The 22,672-nt window shown below is 38.0% G+C and overlaps 1 protein-coding gene across 7 annotated transcripts in view; it reads right to left on the bottom strand.

The window, feature by feature from the left end:
• Positions 1-22,466, bottom strand: part of LOC124171764 (nuclear receptor subfamily 2 group C member 1-A-like) — a 77,362-nt gene extending 54,896 nt beyond the window's left edge. The window contains exons 1-2 of one of the 7 annotated variants that reach the window (XM_046551062.1): positions 21,040-22,466; positions 18,947-18,988 (exon numbers count right to left, since the gene is read on the bottom strand). The gene's annotated coding sequence lies outside the window, so the exon portion shown is untranslated. The other 6 variants (XM_046551060.1, XM_046551067.1, XM_046551064.1 and 3 more) reach the window with 6 other exon arrangements.
• Between the last annotated feature and the right edge of the window lie 206 nt (positions 22,467-22,672).

The following is a 22,672-nucleotide window of genomic DNA, read 5'->3' as shown; positions in this document are numbered from 1 at the left end:
AATACAAAATTGAAAAGAACAACGGTTCCCTCGAACAATCGCAAACTATACATAGAAGAAAGCAAAACATTACCCTTGTTAATGATAATACCTTCCCCACCATTCCTCCCAACCCTAGCTTCCCTCACACAAAAATTCTTTCTGACACTGAAACTGGAAATAGTTGATCTAATAGTCACTGAAAACGACCACCACCCTTCCAAACCTCCACCTTCTCTAAAACTGCACAGAATGCGTAATCAAAAAATCCTTTCCGAGGCCACTGTCTTCTACCCCCCTTTACTGAAAAAACTTAACCAGTACAAGCCTACAAGGGGCACTGCATTCATTTTATTTATTTGCACTGAACTAATAATTTACACTATTAATCTAAATACAAATAGAAACTCAATTCAAAACTAGATTTTTAATTGACTTTTTTGGTGATCTCATTCCCATTGCTTTGAATTTTAATGAAATTTTCCCTTCAGATAATAATTCTCACACCACAGCCCATATGACACAAGGCTGAACCTCATGAAATTAGAATACATTTTTCTCAGGTGACGTGATCCCAGTGCACCCATGAAAATACACACAGTAGGGTAATAATGCATGAAAAAATGCATAGTTTACTTCAACATTATGGCAAGAGCTAACTTGAAAATTATGTCAAACTAGCAGGTAGTCTTATCCAAATAGTCTAGTCAAATCCAAATTCAGATCAGATCTGGCATAAATCTTGTCAAAATCTTGTAGCTAATAATATAGATAAAAAATATTGGCAGTGTTGACAATTTATCATTGAAGCTTTAGTCGAGGTACTATGGTCAGAAGCAGCTATCACATTCATAGACTCGTATATTAAGCATATCACGAGTACTAATGGGGAAGCTGGAACGTGGTATAAGAGAAATAGCTTATGTTTAATTTTTTTCCATTCACGAGTTGCCAATAAGTTTTACTTTTGACATTGCACGGTAGATATGCCTAGATTATAAAATAAATGTTTGGGCCAATTCTTAGATGGAGTATGTGAGAAAAGTTAATTAAAAATTCTTTAAAAATATAAATACAAAAATAATATGAATGAGCATTTAGTTAACCTTTCCACATTTCATGTCTTACACAAAGTAGTAGCTATAAAATGTGCCATAATCATGGCTTGAAGACAATTCAGTGGAAAATTGGAAAGATATACATGACTCCAGGTACTTTTTTGGCAAAAATGTGATATTAAAAAAGCACATTACACAATTTTTTTTACTAAAATAGTCACAGGATATTTAGTTTAAGGTGAATATAGATCCATACAGAAATTTTCATGAAAACCCGAGATCCAATGGAGCCAACATTTGCTGATTTGAGGTGGAATGAACATAATGAACAAATTAGATCGATGATATATTCTTTTATTTCCAATGCTTATGTTGAAGAAAGAACATCTTGCTGCCGCAGCAAATCCCCATTTCCAGGCATCAAGAAATTTTTTAACTCATATTTTGGAAAACTTCTTTTTGTTCCTCTTCAATTTTCTATTCATTTAATGTCTCCCCTCTTCATTTATTAGGAAACAGCCATTTGCTAGTAATATCAGTTGCATATGATTGCAAATATGCAGAAATCATATGAGATTTAGATATTTCCTCCCGTCTCAACTATCTTCCGATGTGAGGTCATAACCTTCACAATTAAGCATCATTTAAATGCTACAATTTGGTCATCCACCTATTTCTCATTGGCTGTTTAACAAAGTAAGGGCTATTCTTAGCCCTGCTCTAGCGAGTGATTAACACATTTGATTGAACAAGCATACCTAGAAATGTCCATCAAAACCATGTACAACTCTGCTCAAACTCCAGCACAAAGGCATCTCAATAACAAGATTAGTGCATCGCTCTAGTTATGGAGTTCTCATTCATTTTAACCCTGCTCATATACTTTCCTGGAGTTAAAACTCTCACTACAGTTAATCTGACTATGTACGAGTATAGACATTTATGGAATATTTTGCTTCAAACAGCGCTGTTTCAAATAGCATTTCATCCGAAGCACTGTGAGCATTCATCGACATACTGTGTAAAGAGTTACAAATCTCCTAAGTACAATTCCCGGCTTTACTCGGAATACCCCATTTGTCATGGGATGCCCGGATTTCAAGGCTTTGCCACTTGCAAGACTCCCATTATTTGTTGAATCCATGCAATTCGAGGCCAAGCCGAGAGATCAAAGTCTGCACATGGGAACGCACTACGCACATCCACCGGAGAATGCTACACAATGGGCGTCAATGAACTTACCATGTAAGTCCATATGAGACAATCATTACGAGGCCTGCGTCGTGTGCGAGGCGCCAGGGAAAACCACGGTCGCTGTGCTAACCACGATCGAGAAAGCTACGAGATGGCGGCTAGGTTGTCAAATACACGGACGGGCGATAAGAGGCGATAGCGACGAGGTACGACCGGTACACGAGTTATCACGAAACGGAGCGTGACCGCCGTTGAGGGGCCGCGGGCCAAGATAAGGCTGCCGATTGCAATGCTTCCAGGTATTTGCGACGCCACGGATCCAACCCGCCCAATTTCAGAAGGTGATGACCACATCGAAATGGGCGAGTCACTCGCCGATAAACTGGTTTCCGGTGGCAGAAACAGCAAGTAGAAATATCCATGATCGCGACTTTTAACTACCTACCCAATTTACTCGATTTCGGAAAAAATTTCGACAGGACTTCACAAATTCCCAACACCTCGATGGAGGTTTACTCCGGTAAAACTAGTCAAACACTATCGTCCCGACCATAAAATACCAGGATCCCCCTCATGGTCATTCGTGAAGTACTCAGCGAAGAAATCAAAAAGAGCGCTCAAAGAATATCGTACGTTTATTTGTTTAGCATGAATAGACCCGACTTCGCAGAACTATGAACACTAAGGTGAGCAAACAGAGCGCATATACCTCTACTTGGCGATTACTTAGCTGGACTATGTACACTAAGGCGAGCAAACAGATAGCACATACCTCTCCTTGGCGAACCCTAAGTTTAGGTAACCTGATCCGAATCAATTCTTATCGTAGACACATACAGAGAAAAGCGTCGGGCAAAAATTTGATAAATCCATGGAGTGTCTAAGGTAAAAATAAGAATATTAGTCAAAGGTTACCTGATTCCACTATTTTACCTTTCCTTCAAAGGTTTTCAAGCCAAAAACAAAAGATCGATGATGCTATCTGCGTACCTATCACTCCGAGATAAGACTCCATTACAAATATTACCCGACGTAAGCAGCTCTTTTCAAAGATGCAGCATAAACACAACAACGGGTAGCGCAACATTGGACGCATTAAGTGCGTTGATACAAACAGCCGGCATTTGATATCATTGGATAATATTCGTGAAGTTGACGAACAGACCTAGGATTCTTCCATTTCAGTCTCATTTGTTCATTTGTGACCATGCTTGCATGTAAATTACGTTGAGCCACATCGAACCACAAAGGGAGAGCGAAGAGCGTGAAGATTACGGGTGATCCTTTCAATTCTGATCTTCAAAGCAGGCACATCACACCTCACAGGGATCAATTCTTGTGCCGCTACGAAAGCAAGATTGTATTTCTGAGGTTGATCGTCAAAAATTCTTTCCCGATTTTTGAGAGTTTGAGGTCAGAAAATGTCTCTGTGGCGCACTGATAAATAAAATAAGTTTCAAGAATTTTCGTCTATTCCTGTTCGTCACCTAGCGGTTTACGTTTTATAATATCAGGTAATTTCGGTGATAAGTTGCAAGATGCGAGAAAGGGGGAGATAACCAATTAGTCGTGAGAATCGCCTGCTCATCGGCCCTGAAAAAAGGATGGGCATTAAAATAGAAACTCTTTAAAAATAATAACAAAAGAGAGCAAAACACGCTGCATATACGCTTCCCGTGTTTTGGTGGTTCCAAGGTTCGATAGCGAGTTCGGTTTCTTGGAGTGGCCTGCAAAAGTAATTGGGAACCTCCGACGAGCTAGCACTCGACGATGGTGCGAACACGCAAAATTCTCAAGTTTTAAGTACAATTGAAAGTAGACGCGGCATGAAGCGGATTGTAAAGGGTGGTCGGGGGAAGTTAGAGGGAATACGAGACCAGAATTTATTCATACCCGTCAAGTGGGACTAACAAAGTAGTGATTCAACTCAAACGAAGGAACAGAATGTCTCAGCGGTTTACTATCACTTTCAAAAGTCGGTCCACACACTCGGCGCAGCCGTCTCCGTTATTCCCCGAAGTCGACCTTCGCGTATTGCTTAAGCGTTCCTTGTCCACTGGGGATCGATTTGACTTTATCGGTTAGTGCAAATGTGCAACTTGACTACTTTACCCTCGCCAAGAGCCCCAAGCACGATTTCAGAGGTAGGAAGGCCCCGTGAACCCTACCCCCCCACAGTCAAACAATTCCGCCATCAAAGAAAGCGGAGAAGAATTTAAGGATTTTCCGGCGAGTAACCCATTGCGTAAGGAAAAGAGAGGAACATCTGTGTCTTCTGGTAAACGTATACTGCACATATAGTGCGAATAAAATCTTCGGAGCATTTCGAGCATAATACTCCAATATTTTTTCCTCACATCGTTTTGTGAAAAATACGTAAATATATACGCCAATGTTAACAATGTCGTTTCGTCACGTTAACCATCCGTGCTCGCTTTCACCCGTGACGGAGGCAAAGGGTTTTCAGTCATTATCATTGTTTACAAGTGAAATAGCAGTTACTCCCTAAGTTTAATTATATTCGAAATACAAGTTGTCCCCACATTTTGAATACCGAAACTAATTCCTATCCTATAAATATAAAATAAGAAGTAGTATTACAATTTTTTACCTGGAAAAAAAACTACTGGTAAGGAAATGGTTTCATAAGAGAAGATAATTATTGCATTGTATTTTTTAAATGAGCAATCCGATTGCCTTGAATTTCTTCCATAAATATAATTTTCACAGAATTAAGTACGGAGATATTTATGGGCATTGATAAAAATGTCAGGCTTTTATGCCACAATGCGTCGTGGGAATTGTTGTCCTTTTCTCTTTGGGCAATACTCTTACATAATCATTGTTCAGTATTCTTAAAAAATAGCGCGAGCAACAGCAGCGTGGCATTATGTCTGTGAGTCAACCATTTTTGGTGGTCATGGAAAATCATAATGTACCTGCCCTTCTGAAATGAAAAAGGGAGCATATATGATTATTATTAAAGATATCCTGATAATGTTGGATTACATGGAATATTTTACGAATCAACCCGCCAGCGCCCCTTCCTTCTTGAATTTACCACTTCAATTCATAGTAACGCCCAATCGCATTATGTCCTTTCATTCTATTCATATCCTTACTTTTATCCTTCCCCTCCCCCATTACCTCAAATATTTCCACTATGGAAGTCACTTCTTCATTTATTTTCCCCTACGTCCATCTCACCTTTTCTTTTTTATAATTTTTTCTTTTTTATACTCACATCTCGGATGCCTTCATTCTTTCCTTGTTTCTCGTTCGTCGTCGCCTAAGTTACCGCACCGTAAGGCGCTAAATACCAAGCAGTATATTTGGGAGCTAATAAATATAGTTTGTATTATTTGCCCAGAAATAGTCATCATGTACCCAACACGGTTTATTTTTATCGGATGAAAATTATGCATGCTAGTATTGTGTTAGTATGAATATGATCAGTATTTGTTTACCCGTAAGACTGACTCCAGGCATTGATTACATGAGTGTGTGAAACCACATTCATATAATAATGTGCGAGGACGTTGACAAGCATGATATCACCAGTCGCCATTTACGAATGACTCCATAAAAAAAACGAAAAAGGGAAAATACTTAAGACAACTCCATGAAAGGGGTAAGATAAAAGGTATAAGAAATGAGCCTTAAAATGGTAAGAAAAAGGCAAACAAGTCATTTCATTAATGCTTCCGATTGTTTTTTAATTGTCGAAAATATATTTATGATAACTATTCGATAACTATAAGTCATTCGAACTTTCGATGAACATGAAGATGTGGGTTAATTACTTACTGATATCTGAACTGATTACCAATATATTAAGCATTATTTACATATTTGATAGGGGAAATGTAAGTAACGAGTGGAACAATTATCATACCGAAGTAAACATATTATTTTAGCGCACACTAGTATCATTGATTTCTCGTGTGATAAGACGCGTGGAAAACTTTAGGATGTCATATATCCCAAGAAAATGCTTAGGAATAATAAATGCACCTATCAGAGGGTCTAAAATACTTTTAAAAAATAGAGCAATATGCATTAATTCTGTTAAGTAATAATGTATTAAAAGGCATAATCTAGAAGGTTATTTAGTAGGAAACTTTTATAATAATCTTTCAGAAGTAAATTCCGATTTTCGTTCCTTCCTTATATGTTCGTTACGACGGTATTTTATAGAACAAGCCAGGTTACCCAGACTCTCAGAATATTTATTATCAGGGTGAGAATCGCATGACTCAGAACTTATCCTTCGCTTTGAGTTCTAGCACCGGGAGTCGGGGAAGTCGCGAAGAATTTAGGAATAGTGAAGAATGCCACGGTAAGACCACGAATATGACAAAAGAGGATCCTCAAGTGTGCCTCTAAATTTGTTGTTACCCACCGCGCATTTAAATAGGTTTACTAAAGTCGCCACTCGTGTCGCTGACTGAAAAATTTATCCGAGTTTCACGGTAACATAAGGTATAATTAGGGGTATTAACCGAAATTTATACACATTCTGATGTGATCCAACAAATTCATTACTTTTCAATGCATCTACTCGCAATTACAAACACTTTACTGCAAGATATTAGAACAAAGTAGATCGCATTGCGCTATCACCGCGCCGCGGACGTTTATGAAAGCGGATTAAAATGCGACTGAAGTGGCAACAGAAATCAATCTTCTATGGGATGGACTTTGGCCTGCTCAATGGAGTCCCCTTAGGTAAGACTTTCACGGACGGTGAGAGTAAGTCAAACTGATCCTTTTAATGTACAGAAGGCATAGGCAATACCCGAAGTTCGAGCTCTGCGGAATACGTAGTTGTTGGCCGTGGGTACCGACTTTTGCAAGTGACTATACCTATAGTCATCTGTTAAAGTCTGTAGGCAGTCATCGGAACGCCTTTGTAAGCTTAACAGTAAAGTTAAAACATTGCTGGTGCCACCTAGATCCTCGAGAGCCGATAGGTATGTGACCGGTAGGGAAAACTTCACGCACTCGAATTTAACGAAAGAATGGAACAGACCGCATGGTGGAAGACGTAAGATAGGGATGTGCGATCTTCAACTTATTCATCATTCATTCAATCCCATCATTTTATTCGGGTATGACATATTCTGGAGCCATTTTACCCGCAACTCATATTATATTATGTGTCGGCTATAAAATGGAAGAATATGCAAAGACTTTTCTGCGCGTGAAACCTTGAAATGCGTCAAAATTGAAGAAACAAACCAAGATAATTCGGTCCAGCTCTAATCCTTGCCCCATGCTCTTTAAGTCCACGGCACGCGTCTCATTTTAATAAGTTTGTTATTTAAAAATCGTCTGTTTGAAGCGACACAATCACTTTCAGAAGAGTTGCTACACTTTTGCTTAGGAACAGGGAAGTTCGCGTAGGTTTGGTATCGGGAAGTTTGAATAGGGTGGTTTCCTATTATTTTTGTACCGCCTAAATCGAAAGGTTATTACTACAGGAGCACGCATTTCACGCTCTTAGATTTTTAAATGACGATATCTATTTTCGCGATTAAATGAAATGTGAAATTCTTTAAGCGCGCGAAAACGCGACGGGTAAGTACGAATGCTGGGAAAAGCCCGAGTGACGTCTGAATTCTGCTGTGTGAGGCCTACTGGGTGCGAGGCTATGAACGCCGCTTCGATGCGGGCTGCTTGCTGCCGAGCATGGCGGTAGCGTAGAGTACACTACTAGCAGGTAGCACTTGGCTTAAATAAGGATTATTATTACCCTGTCAAACGAAAAAAAACTTTCCAGGCAGTTTCAACAGGTGATTATTAAGAGATGTTTCCCTGAGCTCTATACCTCATGAATGCAATGGTAATCTCAGACGATGTAAAACTCCTCTGTCTACTCGTATAGAATCTAGGTCCTGTGACGTCACTTGGATTGGCATCGCATTGGCGCCAATCTGGCCTTTTTCAAATGAGGTTAAAAATTACCATTAACATTCGTCTAAACTGGGATTTCTAAAACCAAATAATTTGTATATTATGAATACACTAAAGGTGGATAACGAATCGCAATAAATGCCTTTCGTTTTCTTTGATGAAGGAAACTACCCTATTGTTGTGGCGGAAATTAAGACTATAAACTAGTTATGCTGATGCCAAGTAGCCATAAACTCGCAATAGAAGACTCCCAAGGATTTCGGCGTATGGTGGTTTTCAAAGTCTTAAACGAAATTAAATTCTGCCTCTGCGCGAAATTTAATTTTCTTCGCTGCTACTGTTGTCCTTGGTTACGCGCCGTAATTTTTTCATTTGAGTTGTATATACATGTAAGTCTCGAAAGTAAGACCTGAGAAGTTGCCGTGTTATTGCATTTTTATTTTGTTTTATTGATTAATTCAGGTTTACATGATTTTTTCGTAAACATTCATTAGGAGCTGACAACAAGCGTTCCGGTCTGAGCGTGTTATGAGCCGAATATTCCAAAGAACTATCCTTCTTCGATAGTAAAGATTATTGCGTCAATTTAACATCATGTCTAAAAGTGCTATTTGTTAATTTCGTCTACGATTACTTCCGCGCGTGTCCTATCGCATTGCTATTTTACCTGGAGTAGGTATTTGAGGTTAGCATGCATAATTTTGCCCTATTTGTATTAGCGTTCTCGTGGGGTTGAAGACATATTCAGTATTTTAAATACTTTTGCCATACCTTTATGCGTAAGCGTATATTTGATTAGCTGACTGCGATGTGTTACTGCCCAAACTTTATTGACAAAAAAACACTTAGGGGAGCATTTGACTTTCCAGTAGTGGTTTTCCGCCTTAGAAATGCATCCTTTTTCATTCTAATAAGAAATTGTTTGTCTCACTTCCGCGAATGTTGTGATTTAGCGTTAAGCATTTTGTGAGCGTTATAGTGATCTAAGCATGATATAACTTTTAGATACCCGCGAAATTTCTGATTAGACGAACTTGATGGGTATGGGTAATGAGTAAGGACTAAGGAAGATTACGTTCCGGTAATAATTAGTATTTTAATGGCGTCCAAGGGATGGAGCTTGAACTTCTTTTTATCTAACTTTAATTCAAAAACAATTAGTTCCTTTATCGTGATTATCATTCATTGAATTCCAGCGGCTAAATATTATCATAGCACATAAGTTCTCTTGCCTAATTAGTTGTTAATATCATTCGTCTTGTGGACAATTGTGGAGCGGGCATAATGTGATGAATATTGGTATTAATTTCGTCATTATAATAATTTTATAGTCTTGTTTTAAGCCTTCAAAATCCTCGCATCTCACTCGTTTCCGTTTTTATTTTAGATTCGTGTTTCATATGTTTCTGGTTCCTCAGCCAATTGTTGTGATCACTTGAAAAGATTCGGATTACAGTTTCTTTAAGTTTGTTCGCGGGCCAAAAAGGACAATATGTTGATACTATTTGCTTTCGTTAGTGCACTGCTCACGACAGCAGAATTTCTTGTTGTTGTTAGGATATTTTTAAAGTACTAAAAAGCTGAGAAGAATGATATACAACACGAAGTGCTCCGATCATAAATAACGAAATGATCGAAAGTTATTTTTTAAGCCGTAATACTGTATGCTTTGTTTTAACTTTCGACCATTTCGTTATTTATGATCGGAGCACTTCGTATTTTAAATCATTCGTCTTAGCTTTTTTAGTACTTTACAAATAGTCTATTTAGATTGAGATATTATGAAAAAGAAAAAAAAGTAATAATTCTATTAGGGGTGCTAGTTGCCTTCGTCGACGCCCAACTTTGCTGCGCGAATGGACTGCACGGCACCTTTTTCTACCGAATGGGATTTATCGCTTTTTTTGCACAAAAATAGTTTGAATCTTTTTGTTCGGCGCCTGGGGTCCGAAACCATAATAACTCGTATTTCCGACCTCTTTGTACTGAGCCACATCCTAGATCATAAGTGCGACCTTCCTTGTACCCTTAGGACCGTCGCGTTCGCATCGATTTTCAACTGATCGGGTTGAACCCAACACGCTACATATGCCCACGTCATAAAAATTAAAATTTCGTTTTACATCCTTTAAGGACCTTGTGTGACTCATGTATGCAAATTCCGTGGACGTGGGGGACCGAAAATGATTCAGCGGAAAATTACGAAATCCCTTTCCACCTCCTTGCCCCCAAAAACTTCAAAATCACGGAAACGTCAACTTTTAGGGAACATTCCGAGACTTGAATGGCACTAACCACAAAATGGGTAAATTTACTTCGAATGCTATCACTAACTTGAATACTAGGTGGATGAACAATTCATACGATGTGCCACCTATTACTCAATTCGCAACGACGCACAGTGGGCGGAAATCGAAAAAGGCCGGACAAAATTACCAAATGCCTTTTTTAAGTTGTGAATTCGAAATTCCCCATGTTAACTCACAAATTTTTTGAACTTTATGGAAACGTACTTCATTTGAAATGATTCTAACCTGTTACTGAGATTACAGAGGCTCAAACGTGAAAATTTTCCAGAAAAATGTCAGTCTTCAATTTTATCTGAAAATCTTCCAAATGAAGTAGAAAATCTTCGGTTTTCTTCACCGTAGACCCTTTGAAGATCGATGTCTTGAAGAACAGCTTAGACACAGAAACAGAAACGGTGGATGCTGAGCGTTAAAATCCATACAGTTCCAATAACTTTACCGCGTCGCGGCTAATCAAGCTCCCGAAGCGCGTGATGTAAGTTACTTCGCGTGATTTTGCCGAAAACCCATTTGAAACTCTTACTAAATGTAAAATTTTGTCGAAGATATTCGTTAAGATTACGGAAATTAAAAGATGAAGTACCATAATAACAGATTATAGCTTTCTATTCCGTAAGAATCCACCTTTAACTTCACAATCTACTTTATTTGGAAGATTTTCAGAGAAAGTTGAAGACGCATGGGCGTACCTAGAATCAAAACTAGGGGTGGGGGCAAAACTAGCCGTGGTCGTGGAAATTGTCACTTTTTTGCACAGAAAAGGGTAATTAAACCAAAATTTTAAGGAAACTATGACGGTAATTTATTAGTTTTTATAATTATTTGCTTGAAAATATAATGATTTTTATTTAATTTCCATTGTCCCCCCCGCTGGGTACGCCCCCCCCGCCGCCCCCCCGCTGGGTACGCCCATGTGAAGACGGATATTTTTTCTGGAAATTTGCTCACGTTAGAGCCTCTGTATCTCGCTAACGGGTAAGACTCATGTCAAATCCAGTGCATTTCCATAAAGTTCAATCATTTTTAGTTAACATGCGGAATTTCAAATTTATAACTCAAAAAAAGGCATTTTGTCCGACTTTTTCTGATTTCCGTCCACTGCGCGATGTTTCAGCAAAATCCCACAATGTTGAAGTTTCGAAAAAAATAATTCGGAGACTTCCACGGGCGAGCAAGGGTACGCAACTACCACAAGCCAACTTCAAAAAATTATTTTCGACTACTTCCAAATTAAGAGCTAGCTTGAAATTTGATGGGTTTAAAGAAAATCGAAATCCCTCCAAGTTGTATTTTCGAAAACTAAAACTGCTCGAAAGCCGAAGTTTCCATCAATTTCCCCGCGAAAATATTAAAATCCGACGCTAAACGGCGAAGCCGTATCCTCACGTTTGGAGACGCAGCCGTCCAACAGGGGCTTCTAAAGGGGCGGAGCCTAATAATCGAAGCACTGCGCGTTACCTTCATACACGACCGGTGGGTTGCGATCGGCTAAAAATAACAAAAACCCGTAAAATATTATTATCGTAAGTCGGAAAGTATCCCGAATCATTTTCCATGCATTTGCTGACGTTTTAAACCCGCGTCCAGTAACCATCCCATATTAAGCGGAAGAATACAAACGATGGACCAAGCTTCCGATGGGAAGCAGTCAAGAGAAGACCCCTGGGAGAGGAGGGGGGCCGCGAAGTGGAACAATTAATGCATTCCAGTGGCCGGCCTGGCAACTGAGAAGGCGAAGCCATTCCAGGCGGAGGTAGAGGACGTGAGTGCGGTCCCACAAGTGGAAGTGGGCATGCAATGCAGGAGGCGACACCATTTAAAACGACTCGGACGGAGCCTTCCCGGGATGGGCAGCGAATTTATGGGCGCTCTCTATAATATCTTCGGCCACCGTGGATGCTTTGGGCTATGCATTTCTTATGTCCCCAGAAACTGGTGTTTAAATCCCAGGCTTTTAGCCCTCAACAATGAGCAAGTTGCTTACTAAACACGATTTCATACACACCAATATGGTTTTCTTTGTCAAATTCGTCTTTTCCATGGCACAGAAGCACAAGATAATGTGCTTTGGGGGTAGAAGGAAACTCAGACATTATCTTCAGGGAGAGCAACGTCGTGTCCTTAAAGGTTCTGTTTCATAAAAAGGTGGTAAGCTTTTCTTGATTTTTGTATGCTTATTGGGGATAAATAATGTTTGGGAATTTTACTAATAATTTAAAATCTTCTAAAAGACTTTGACGTTTAAAGTACATCATCATCATCATTAGTCAACAATCCTAAGATTGGTTTGACACAGCTCTCCATTTCTCTCTCCTATCCGCTAATCTCTTCATAGCTACATATTTATTCTCTTTTACATCCTTTATAACCTGTCCTATATAACTCATTCGGGGCCGTCCCTTGCCCTTTTTCCCTTCCACTTGTCCTTCAACGATTGCCTTCATCAGACCATCGTGCCTCAAAATGTGGCCAACTAAGTTGTCCCTTCTTCTGCTTAATGTTTTTAGGAGGCTTCTCTTTTCTCCTACTCTCCTTAGCACTTCCTGGTTACTCACACGGTCAATCCATTTTATCTTCATCATTCTTCGGTAGCACCACATTTCGAATGCTTCCACTCTTGACTTCTCTGCTGCTGTCAACGTCCAAGCCTCGCTTCCATAGAGAAACATACTCCATATGTAGCATCTGATGAATTGTTTCCTTACTTCTATGCTGGTATTTTCAGCTGTAAGAAGATTCTTCTTTTTGTAGAAAGCCCTCTTCGCCTTCGCTATTCTACTGTGTATTTCTTTCTTGCTCCGTCCATCGCTGGTAATTCGGCTTCCCAGGTAAGAGAACTCGTTCACCTCTTCAAGCTTATGCTTTCCTAGGTTGATGTTTGTTTTAGCCTCCTCTCTTTTGCTGCAAATTAATATCTTAGTCTTCTCTTTGTTGATTTTCAGCTGATATCTGGTCATTGTCCTTACCATGTTTGTCAACGTCTTCTTCAAATCCTTCTCTGTCTCGGCTATGACTGCTATGTCATCAGCAAATCGCAGCATACTAATTTTTTCTCCGTGGATATTGACATCCGAAGCTTTCTGCTTGATTTCGTTGATGGATTTCTCTAAGTAAACATTGAAAATTAAGGGGGAAAGCGCACAACCTTGTCTCACCCCTTTTCTTATTCTCCCTTCTGCACCGTTTGGTCCACATTTGATCACAGCTACTTGGTTTTTATACAAACTATGAATAATTCTACGATCATTGTAGAGTACCCCGATTTCTTTCAAAATTCTAAGCATTGAATTCCATTCCACGTTATCAAAGGCCTTTTCTAAATCAACAAATGCTGTGAAGGTTGGTTTGTTTTTCTCAATTCTCTTCTCTATGATCATCTAAGAGCCAAAATTGCTTCCTCCTCCTTGTGCCCCTGCTTTTCCTAAATCCGAATTGGTCCTCATCCAGGAATTCTTCTGCTCTTCGTTCAATTCTCCTGTAAATGATTCTTGTCAGAATCTTCCACGCATGTGTCGTCAGGCTTATGGTCCTAAATTCTTCGCACTTCTCAGCTCTCTTCTTTTTGGGTATGGGAATGATGATGTTCTTCTCGAAGTCACTAGGTAAATCTCCTGTTGAGTACATATCGCAGATAGTTTTATACAGTTGAGTTAAGACCTTTTCTCCTGCATTTTTTATTAACTCTGCTGGAATGTCATCTATTCCTGGGGCCTTATTCCTTCGCAGGTCTCTTACTGCAGCGTAAAATTCCGATATTAAGATGCCTGCTCCAATGTTATCCTTTTCAACTTCACTTTCCTCTTCGAGAACTTTTGAGCTAAGTTTGCTCCCGTTGTATAATTCCTCCAGGTATTCCTTCCATCTCTTGGCTTTGTCTTCGTTTTCAATTAGAATGTTTCCATTCCTGTCCCTTATGCTATTACATTTTGTGTTTCGTTCCTTGAAACGGTTCCTCACTTTTCTATAGGCCGCTTCCACTTTCCCTTTTACGAGGTTATTTTGTACGTCCTCACATATGTTCCTCATCCACGCTTCTCTGGCTTTCCTCGCTTGGCGGCTAATCTCGTTCCTTATTCTCTTGTAGCAAGCCTGTCCTTCCTCAGTATTCGTATTCTTATACTTTCTCCTTTCTAGATGGTTCATATTTGTTTTATCAAGGTCGTGAGACATTTAAAAAAGCAAGGATGGATGGTCATAGAAAAAATCTGTTGAAAGAAGTCACGTTTATGTGTTGTTTGTGAAAAATAAGTCACAGCATCCCAGAGGCTGAAATTTTTGTGTGTTCTATCTAGAATCTGGAATCTAGAATTGACTGAGAAACAGAAACAGCATGATCCAGTAGCGGCAGGATGCAGAATCATCGAAGCAAGGTGTCCAGTTATGTTGATATCAACCAACTCACCACCAACAGAAGAATGCCACACGGTGGATATAATTAATACCTTAGAGGAAGATGATACAAGATTCTATATTTGTGTATTTGGTGGCAAGAGTGTTATGACTAATGGTGCTGTAAGCAGAAGCATCATAATGTTATTCTTAGGGAAATCTTCAAAGGAAGAATTGAGGAATGTGGCCAAAGAATTAGGGGCTGTGGTGACCATTGCAGGTAAGACACTTGAAAACTCAAATATAACACTTAAAAAGGAGATAGTGCAAAAACTGAAGTATGAAGAGATTTTTTGATGTATGAAGAGGAGCATAGAGAAGAAAGGAAACATTTTCCATGTTCAATTGCAACAATATTAGATTCTCTGCTGAAGAAGGAGCCATTTCCTAACCAAATGCAGTTGGAAAGACTGAAGGTGAAACTTATAAATGAAACCAAAAATTCAGACGGTAAGGTGGTTGTAATTGCCAATGGTCCTTAGTGAAGCTTTTCATGAAAAAAGTTGCATTATTTTCCAATTTTTTAAAATTAGATTGAAGGCTGAGGTGCATCACATCCGGTGGAGCAAATTCAGCCTTGGGAACCTGAGAAAGGAATAAGGTCGAGGTATGTACAGTGATGTGCTTGGAAAGATACCCAAAGACTCTATAGAGTAAATACTTATATGAAGATGAGATGGAAACTGATTTATCAAAAGTGAATGCATCACCACATTCTGCCCCTGAGAAATACTAGAAGGATTGCTTCTCCTACCCAAGGCTGCATGGTAACTGTGTTATTCTGTGTATTATTAGCGTTGACAGGTGACGGAAGGTCAACTCTATTTAATTGTAATAACTGTGTGGTATTCTGTGTATTTTTTGTAATGTGTATGAAGAAGGGTCAGATATTTTTAATGTGTATGGTATATTTTGTGGCAAAGTGCAAGGCGGTCATTGGAACATATTTCTGTTGTCTCGTCACCACATCACCAACTCCATTAGATTGGGTTGTCGAGGACACATGGGGCCAGCATCTCCTCAACCAGACGGAGAAATCTAAATTTTCTCAACAGATGGTCCTTGTCTCGCTACTAATAATAAGTTTCTCACGTTCTAGGCATGGTTAGGGTTGAGCCATCCCTCCCTTGGTCTTGGAGGTGTTGACCTATGCCCTGATGACGCGAACAGGGAATTTGGGCAGTCTGTGGGTAGACAGAAGAGCGACATGGTGTGCCTGCCCAGCTACAGTTTCATTTGAAAAACTAATCACTAACCTCTGTCAATTAAACTTCTTTGAGATCCTATTCATGTGAATTTCAATTCTTTGGTGCCCTGAGCCTCTCGAGTCTCCGTCCTTTATTGTGACGATTATGACAGCTAAGTGGACTAGCCAAAAAGTTTCTTGCCATACCACCATCCACTGTGTTCAGTGAAAGACTTTTTAGTTCAGAAGGATGACTATGTGGCATAAAATGCAACAGGCTTGATCCTGATAAAGTAAAGATGCTTTGCTTTCTGAGCAAAAATCAAAAATCTGTTAAGGAAGACTAAATTTGCAAAACATAACTGATAATAATTAATCTTTTCAATACAAATTTGCAGCTAAAGCTTATATTTCATTATTTAAGCCGAATTGTAAATACTACCAAGTATGACTTTGTAATACATAAGGAGGTGAAACCACTTTTTCCAAGCATGTTTATCCTTAAATGAAGCTATTACTTTTGGATAGAGATATCATGAATGCTTGTGTTAACTGATTCCTCCTCAGAGTAATACCTTTACATGCAGCTGTGTGGCATAAATTAAATTAAGTGATATTTAGAACCAATACATTAGAATCGAGTGCTTCTCTAGAATTGGATTTGATATGCCAGAGCCGGAACTGGGATAAGAATACCAAAAATTGTTTGAATCAATCCATCACTAATTGTCATGTCACAGTTCTCAACAACCTTCATTCTTCAATTTTAAATATGCTTGTATCTCCAAAGAACTATTTCTTAAAAATAAAAAAAAACTTGCAAAATTCACATACATTAGTTTCACACAATGCAAATTATATGACTGAGAGAAATTTTAACAAAATAACTTACAACAGAGGTATTTAGGATGTCAAAGAAAGCCTTTTAAGTGAATACCCTAATTTTGAAGTTATGAAAATTTCGAAATTATGTTGGAGCCCAAAGTTCCTGTCATTCAAATCTAGTTTATGTGTTAGCAATATGTTAGGACATTTTTCATGAAATACGTTAGTTAAATAATTATGACAATTTACGAAAAAATTCTAAATCTGGCTATCTGGAGTGATGAGGAAACCTAATTCCTGATTTTCTCCTCCGGCATTTTATCAGTTAGAAACTTTATGAATGACTTTTTCCAGCAAATTTCATCCTAGGTAACCATAGGTTCATTTGCAACTAACAAAATTTTATTCTTTCATCGGTCTAATCAACTACAATGGCTATTATGTTTTTTTCATCACACTTCCAGAACATTGAACTCTCCATCACTTCAGAATACAAATAGGCAAATCCCTCTTCACTTGCATTTACTAACCGATGGACTAAAATTCCCACCAAAATACATGTAGAAGGGAAGGCTTTCCTAGGTAGGCAGTTCTAGTAGCTCTTTAAAAGGGTTTTCATTGGAGTTTACAACATAATCATAATATTTATGTGGCGCCAAAACAAAAAATAAAATGACTTTTTTGACTCAGTGATGCGATGTACTCAGGTCTTTAGTCACAAGATTTTGATCCTTAAATTCTATTTCTATTAATTATTTTGAATTTCACGAAGACCTCAATAACTCTCATACTTAAAGCCAGTGGCATAACTATGGGGGGGATGAGGGGATGGATCCCCCCCAAAGCCTCAGAAATAAAATAATTATTTAAAGCTTTTGTCTAGCTTTGACATGCAATAATTCCATCAGCTTGAAGTTAAATCTTTAGTGCCAAAACGATGTAAAATTATTTCCAGACATGTCATTTTAAAAAAATTTTCTGTTGAACCCTCTTCCCGTTGCCAACCCATCCCTCCAAAGCATATTCCTAGTTGCCCCACCACTTAAAGGCAATATAAGTTATAAGGAATGTATGCCTCTGTCCATCCATTACTGACCTACATTTACCTTGTTTCTTGGGCACTTACTGGCTTACCCAACCCACTGTAAAATTTTAAGACAGTTTCTTCTTCTAATACTTTCTATTTCACTTTATACATTCTTGGACTTAATGCATACTACATCCTTCAAATATTTTAATTTTCCAATTCATAGCCGTCATATGGTGCTACTTTTTTGCTGTTCTTTTTTATATTTTTTGATAATGAGGTGGCATTGTTAACTTTTGATTCACTACTTTGCTGTCATGATTATTCTACAAAATTATCTATTATTTTCCAATTATTTTGGCCAGTTTCCTTCATTAGGTCCTCCTCACAGCCCTTCATTCATTCATCGTTTAGGTACAAATAAATATAAAAAATACAATAAAAACAGTGACATTTGTTGGTAAGCTGTGACAAATTTCAAGCTGAATCAGATGTGAAACATTAATTAACACTTATTACTGAACAAAGACGAATTAACGTAATATATGTATTTTATTAACAGGTTATCTAGAGTAAACCATTCTGTTTACTTTATGATCAAATTCAAAATCGATAAATGGAACACCAGTTGAACTGCAGTCAAGAGAATAACCTCAAAAACAGCAAATGATAAAATTACAAAGTCAAGATTTTCAAAGCTCAATTTTTACGCTAAGAATAAGGTGTTTTTGACACATCTGGTGTGTTCATTTTACATCTGAATAACATGTATACAACTAGATAATCATATCTGGATAATTCTGAGAATAATACGCAATTTTAACAATATTCTATGATATTCATCAGATTTTATAAGTAAAGAGATATTTTACTTTTTTATCTTGCATAGAGCCACTTCATGCAGAATGGCTGTGAAACAATGTGTCCAATATATTTAATTTATATTATAGTCTGAAAGGGTTAGTCTCAGTAAATGAAAAAATTACAACACATGACAATATCAATGATGCATGAAGTAATGCAGGTGTGTTCTGCACATTTAAAAAATGCTAAATCCACTTACCTTCACGGCATCTGATAAATAAATAGGATAATACAGCCATTGCTGAAAATAAAGATAAATATTCATTACTCTGATTGCTTTTCAATATGACAAATAGCAACTTTAACAAATCGAGATAGAAATATGAGAGAAAACCATGACATCTGCCATAATAACGACAACAATACCAGAAAAGGTTGGAACACATTAACTTAGAAAAATTCTAAAAGTGAAACGTTTTAAGGCCAAAAAAGCTAGTTTTAGCACAACCGCCAATAAAACAGCTCAATGCCTGCATTTTATTAAAATAATTTTTTTATATGAATCTGAGGTAACAGCAAATAACAAATATAGGAAATGTTTTCTCCAAGTCAGGCATTCCAGAGGGTAAATGGCATTTGTTGACCACCAATTCTACATGGAGCCAGACTTGGAATACCACCACTATGTGTTGAGTTCATGATTTACTGAATCATTTAATGCTAACCCCAGAATATCCATGCAACAATTAATCACTAAGATTCTTATCCCTCATTCCAATGGTTTTAACGGTTCCTACCTAGCAGCTAATTTTGTCATGGTACACTAAAATTTTGATCAAGCTTTAAGGCATGAGAAAACATATTAAACCAAAATATACGCATATTCTTCCACACTTTTCGCGCGACCTGTACGAAGTTTTAGAAACTTAGCCTATCATTGGCTGAACAGATACTATTAAGCAATCAGTCCTCCTTAAGACTAAAGGAGCCACACTTGAATCTTTTTTTACTAAAAATGAACCACACTTCTTAAGCCACACGGGTATCCGTTCAAAAGTCTCGAGGAAGAGAAAATCTGCAATGACGAAGGTTCAAATCACTTAATACGATCGTTCTCTTCCTCGGAAAGAAAGGATAAACCCAAAAAGTACAGATATTTTACCCATGAAATCCTTAAAATACGATATTCGCATCTCAAACCTGTCAAAAACCACTCCAGTACAAAAACTGAGAACAAGGCAAACTTTGATATCAAGGTCTGAGGAAAAACTTCCAATGCTACGAACTGCACGGCTCCCTTTAATTTCAAAACTGCTAACAAAAATATCTACGTAAGTGACCACAAAGGTAGACAACAGCCAATCCAGTCAACTTATTGATGAAAGATGTCTAACCTAGGGATCAATGGGGAAATTGGAAATGAAAAGCGAGAACAATCCATTAGCCTTGAAAATGATAAGAACACGTAACTCACTTTCTGTAGAGAATACCATAGAAGCGGGAACTGCATCCGTGACTCGAAAAACAACACACCATTATCACAGCAACGTTGTGAGCATTTTAACTTCTAAAATTGTTCCTTCGTGAAGCTATCTTTGAAGTACCCACATAACTTCTCTCGAATACTCAAATTTTTGAGCAACATAACAGGCGCGTGATCAAATGATTATTATGTTGTTCATGGTACTATGTGTTTGCATGTACAAGAAGTACAATGGAAGACACGTTAATACAGACACGGGCATGTGAAAATCTAAAATACTCGCAAAATATGAGTTAAATAATTCCATTCATGTTAATAAAGTAAAAATGAAAATATAGTTAAATCTGTTCCGACGCTCCCTTTTCTTGTTTTGTTTCCAACGTGAGTCGCATGAACTACAAAAAATGTGTACGTAGAATTTCCACACTTTTCCCAGATCTAACTAAAAACATGGGGCTATTTTACTCGTAGTTACAATGAGATACTCGCACATCTTCACAAAAAAAGTATGAGTGTTTCGATGGGGCAAAATAAACGTCCAAAAATAACACTTCGTGTAGTAAACTTTACATTCTTAACTCTTATAAATGATACTCTAACCTTAAAAAATAATTTTGTTTGTGATGATGAAACACTCCAATAACGAAATAACCAAGGTAAAAGTAGCTTGTTTACACGTAAATTCGATGACTAAGGTGGATGAGAGCGGGTACGTTACCAATACAAATCGTCGACAGTGGAGGTTTTTTGACAGCGATAAAATCATAAGTACACCACACACAATGAAAACATAACACATCAACCTAAAGGTAATAGACCGAACAATAGATTAAAGGCGAGCTTTAGTGTCAAGATGCAGCCTACGTTACCAAGGTACATGTGTTTAACGAAGGATACGGTCAAGATATGCATGGCTGCACACAATGGTCACAGTTTTCATGAATTATTCGCGACTACTGCAAATAGCAAGGAGGAATGGTCTATTTAAAATTTAATCCGTATAACTTTTGTGGAAATCATTACATAATGGCTATTTCCATCCACGTCCACATAACGTACCTGTGATCCCAAACAGCGTTGAAGTCCTTTAAAGTTGAGGGTTCATGACCTAGCCAGCCGTGACGTCAATCATACTGAAAATACCCACAATGCATGGAGGTATGCTGCCTTGAATCTTCAGAAGCGCAAGAGATTCCTCAACAATAAAGTGTCCATGGATCCGTTTATGCGTGAAATATTACCTAATCAGTATTTATGCTCACATTTTCGTGCGCTGGAGGTTTTCGCTGTTTCGGGCTGTGATGCTACTTGGGAGGTGATCTATTCCGGCAATTCACCTGCTTCTCATTAACTCCAAGCTGTGTTTCTGAGCTTCTTGTCACAAAAACTGGATGTCAAATAGTGACAATGCATTTCCAAAACTATGCTTCGACATTGCATCAATATAAATCCCAGGACCTTATATAAATGAGCTTAAAAATTCATGCCCCTGTGGTGCACCGAGTGTGTTCATTCACCCAAAGATATGTATCTTGTAAGCTGTGTGGCGAAATTTCGTATACTAATGGCAATGTTTATTTCCTCAAAGCATCTTAGAAATCAATTTATAGCAGTTAGTACCTTCTGCCGCGGCGTGAGTATTTAGCCTGTATTCTCTGTATACTTCTTCCATTTTATCCGTGGTAAATTAAGTGTCAACTACATCACTAAGGTGTTTGTAACTTAGTATATGTGAACCAAGCGAACACATTACATATTTTTTTCTTAATTTTTGTAATGGCACTAATCATGATACATGCACATAGTTATTACTGTCTAACTCTGGTAGTCAACCTCAAAGCAAGTACTCTCCATCTCTGTATGTATCTTTAATAAGCCCCAGAAATAAATGCTTTGGATATTATTATAGATAACTTTTTGTGTTTACTGCCCTCCCGCTTCCTCAATGAGGAAGTTAATAATGTGTGCAATGTAATATCACCTGTTATTTTTATGTAAGTACATGTATTTTGTGGATTTCCCTAAGTATTGAATTTTCTTGGCCTAGTTTATGACTTGTGTTGTGATTTAACCTTCCTCAACCATTTTGTGCTTTGGATGTTATTTTATTCAAGATGTTTTTTCATTTCAAGTGGAAATTCCTTCGCTTGTTATATTTTGAGAAGACAATTTTGTACTAAGTACCTCGACCCACCATAATTATGTTAACAATTGGAGGGGCTCATAATTTCATGAGGCATAATTTTCATTCCATAGTTTTCTGTTATTATCAGCCTGAATTAATGTCATGAAAGTTACTGCACACGGGTATTATAATTAATAAAGCTGCTGCCTTAGGTGGTGATTGTGCTTTTCACAGGGACGATTCAAGGTCGTTTATTTGGAGGGTAATGATTTGGTTCATCACTTTCCATGAGGTAAATATGTATTAAGAAATACATCTCAACGGTAAAGCGTGTAAGGCCTGGTATGTGTATAGGAGTGGTTTTTAGATTCATCAGT

Source organism: Ischnura elegans, chromosome X (assembly GCF_921293095.1).
Source record: "Ischnura elegans chromosome X, ioIscEleg1.1, whole genome shotgun sequence".
In the NCBI taxonomy this organism is placed as follows: Eukaryota; Metazoa; Arthropoda; class Insecta; order Odonata; family Coenagrionidae; genus Ischnura; species Ischnura elegans.
The sequence above is the reverse complement of the archived record's forward strand: the minus strand, read 5'-3'. Positions and strand labels throughout refer to the sequence as shown.